Below are 4,129 nucleotides of genomic sequence, written 5' to 3'. Positions count from 1 at the left end.
CTGCTCCGGAGACCCAGGCACCTCTGCACACAGTAAACCAGAGCTGGCACATCCACCAGGAATTTGGGAGCTTTATCTGACATCCTGCCTGGGGGCTGCCCTGAATCTTACTCTGAAGGTGTGGGAGGTTTCATAGCCCTTGCTGGTGCATCTTGGACCTGAGGTCCCACAGCCTGAAGCTCAAGGAGCAAAATCAGGACATGCTCACCTGCTACCTGGATTTCCTGGTGTGGTGGCCTTCTGTGTGCTTCGGTACACACAGACCCTCCAGGGGACTTGTTAAAAATGCACAGCATTCCCAGGGTGCTCAGTTGGCTTAGTTGGTTAGGTGCCTTGATTTCAGCTCAGGTCATGATCTCAGGGTTGTGAGATCGAGCCCTGTGTCGGGCTCTGCATTCAATGTGGAGTTTGCTTGAAATTCTCTCTCTCCTCTCCCTCTGCCCCTCCTTCTGCTCTCTCTCTCTTTCTCTCTCTAAAATAATAAATAAAATAAATCTTTAAAAAACATACACATGTTTCCCAGCCCCATCCCCAGAGATCTGTTTTGTGGTAGGTCCTCCGCAGGACACGGGAATCAGCATGTTTACAACTTTCCTGGTGATTCTGCTGCAGGTGGTTCCTGGACTGTCCTCTAAGGAGCGCTGCTTTAAGACCAACTCTATCCCCAAAGCAATGCCTGTAAAATGAGTGCCTATAAATCTAACCCTTCTTTTCCATTTCCTTCTATCATTTTGCTGAAGATGTGTGTCCCTGGGGAAGAAGATGTGGATTTCAAAAATCAATGGCAATCACACTGAAGAATGAAGCACATCTTTGACTATGACATAGTTAACGGGCACTAATAATGCTAATAGTTGGGGGGAACGTTCCCCCAGAAGGATGTTCTGCTGGGATTTAAAGTGCTGCAGGAGAATCTCGAAGCCTGTTTCCCACTGGCTCTACCTATGGCTAGGGGGACCCGGTGCTCTGCTTACACTGGCTCAGTTCCAGTTTATACTGGTTGTTTCAGTGCAATTTTTAATACTTTCCCTTGAGGGGAAAAGTCCCAGCTTGGATGGCCATCATTATTACCCTGTTGGTAACTCATGGAGGGTGTTCTCCTTGAGACTTCCCATTTTCTTCCAAAAGGGTCTGCTTTGTGGGTGTCTCTGAAGGGTTTTGTCTAATGGATCCTAGTTCTAGACTTCACACCAAAGGACACCCTGACTCTGAGCCAGAAGGAAAGGCAAAAAGACCCTTTTGGTTGGGGAGATGATGTCCTGGGGAGAAGGAGAGACTTCTCATCTGGTGGCCAGGGTAACAGAGATGGGGAATTTGGGGACCAGGGCAGCCTTCTTTGGAGGCTCAGTCCCCGTGTTAGGTGTCTGAGAGAAGACTGTATTTTCCTGCCAAGCATCAAACTCCGAGTTATAATAAGCTACTCATCCCACAACGCATAGTGAAATAGAGGCTGGAGAGTTCTAGTGTGAGGGCTGGATTTGATTCCAGCACTGCCTTCCTTCCGATAGATACATGACTTCAAGCAGGTTAACCATATGGAGCCTCATTTTCCTTATCTGCAAAATGTGGATAATAAATAATCTTCAGTCTGGCAGAGGACTTGAGATAATGTATGTAAACAGTGAACATTTCATGGGTAATCAATACATGGTGACAGTTAATATAATCATCCTAATAATGCCAATACTACAAAATGAGGTTTAATATTCGAAAAAATGTTTTCCAACTTATTTTGGCGAAGTAGTATTTTTGTCTTATTTCTTTATCAATTTCTTCCCTTGGATCTTCTGCCCTGAAGACTAAGCTATGAGGCTTCCCAGAAAACAAAGAGAAGGTTCTATTAAGAATCAAGATGTCGGGATCCCTGGGTGGCGTAGCGGTTTGGCGCCTGCCTTTGGCCCAGGGCGCGATCCTGGAGACCCGGGATCGAATCCCACGTCGGGCTCCCGGTGCATGGAGCCTGCTTCTCCCTCTGCCTCTCTCTCTCTCTCTCTGTGACTATCATAAATAAATAAAAATTAAAAAAAATTAAAAAAAAAAGAATCAAGATGTCCAAGGAGTGGGCACAAAAAAATCTCAGTATGTGTTAGAAACAACTAGAAATTTCTAGGGGAACTCCAGGATTTATTTGTTCTGTAAGAATTGTACTGTTACAGGGAGACTGTCCAAAACCCTCAGAGAAGTCCCCAGTTCAGCAAGGTATTAGAGATACCACAAAAGCAGGTAGAACAGATACCAGAGAAGGAAGAATGAAGGGGGATACATCCAGGATAGCCACCTCCACCTCTGTGACTACAGACAGATTCTGCGTGCCCCGTAGGGACACTCATGTGCCCAGAGCACATTTGGATATGAAGGTCTGAATCAGGACAAAGAGCCTGCAGTGTGCAGGACCTCAGGACCAGAGGCTGTGACTGCGTAGCTCAGCAATGGGTACCAATGGGAGGGCCCCAGAGAGCTAGGTGGGACTGGCCACACCTTGGTGGATGCTGGCATAATGCCCAGGGATGAGGCTGGCAGCCATGTCCCGTTGCAATGACGTTAGTCTCCCACTGTCCTTTGGGAAGGAGCAGGGGTCGTCGGGTGTTTTAAACATGTTCCTTGGCCCTTTAACATTCACCCTGCGTGCATATGCCAGATATGCCTGTCCCAATCATATGCCTGAGTCTCATTGCCTTGGCCTCCTGACTCCCTTGTCACCCACCCACCTGCCCCTTCAGAGAATCCTTCTCTGGGGGATGCACTTTTAAATACAAACCAATCAATCCAGAGTGCGTACTCCCGTTCTTCTTTATTGGGCTCTCACACTTCAGGCTGCTCTCTACCTCCCTTCCTGGCCTCAGGGCTGGGTACCAGACGACTAGGGGCCGCAATTAAGCCCCAGAGACCAGTGAAATTATTCAAAGCAGCCAATCCTAAAACTGCTTACCCTGTGTCACCCACCTGCCACCACAGCTTCCTACAGAGACCACAAGAAAGGCTCTTGCCCAAAGTTCCTCTGTCCCAGACCAGCACTGGTGCTTCTGTACGTGTGCCCCCCCACTGCCCGTGGTGTGGCAGGCCTCTTCTCCTTCTTGGAAATTATGAGTAATACATTCTCGCCAATGGCAATTGTCTCCTGATCTGTTGGCTTTACTATACCTCTGTTTTTCTATTAACACACCATTACTTTAAAACAGGGGGATATAGGAGGTGGCAAAGAGCCCCAAAAGGGGATTTGAATTTTGCCTTGACCAAATATGCTAAATGAAAGAGACTTTATTTGCATATTTGTTTTATTTTTTGAACTTCAAAGGTCAAAACTTTATCACAGTACTGGATAGAACAGAAAATTATAACACCCATATGTTCAACGACAGGCAAATAGTTAAATGTTGATATAACCAGATAATGGATATAGGAGACATTATTATATAATAATGACTTGGAATGAAAGCTTACGTAATGTAAACTAGTTAAAGAAGTGCCCTCAGAGCTCTGAGTTGTCAGGGATAGGAATCTCCTCAGAACAGCTGAAATGGAAAAAAAAAAGAAAAAAAGAAAAAAAAGAACAGCTGAAATGGGAACAGACACAATAAAGTATCTAAGTTCAGGTTCCTGGAAGTGGAACCTGAGACAGGGATTCTCGAGGAAATAATGTAACGAACAAGTGCTCACAGAAAGGAGAAAGGAAAAGGAAGGCAGGACAGGGCAGGGGAAGTAACAAAAGAGGGGTGTGATTTCCAGGGGGAGATGGGCTCCAGCCTGATCCCACGGAGGAGCCCTGGTGTGTAAATTGCACCATGGAATTGATACCAGTGTGAGGCAAGGAGGCTGGCCTTGTGCAGAGCGGATGGAGGACGGATGCACCAGCCTGGTCATGGGAAGATGGATATGGTACCAAAAGCATCAGCTATGTGAGGTTAGAGGGAGTATGTGAAAACTGAGGGAAGACCCCAAAGCGCATGTGGGCTTTATAGGAGTTGGAGGACCTAAGAAGTTGCTCATACTGAGGTTCATGGTTGCTCTTGGCTTCTCTTCTCTGCGTATCTTCTCCATTCTCCTCTGAGATGCTAGTCATGATTCAGTTGGACCCAAGCTGGACTCATGGACTTGAGGCGGCTCACGCACCACTTGGTCAGCTGGCTCT

The sequence above is a fragment of the Vulpes lagopus genome, chromosome 18, assembly GCF_018345385.1.
Source record: "Vulpes lagopus strain Blue_001 chromosome 18, ASM1834538v1, whole genome shotgun sequence".
NCBI classification, from domain to species: domain Eukaryota; kingdom Metazoa; phylum Chordata; class Mammalia; order Carnivora; family Canidae; genus Vulpes; species Vulpes lagopus.
The sequence above is the reverse complement of the archived record's forward strand: the minus strand, read 5'-3'. Positions refer to the sequence as shown.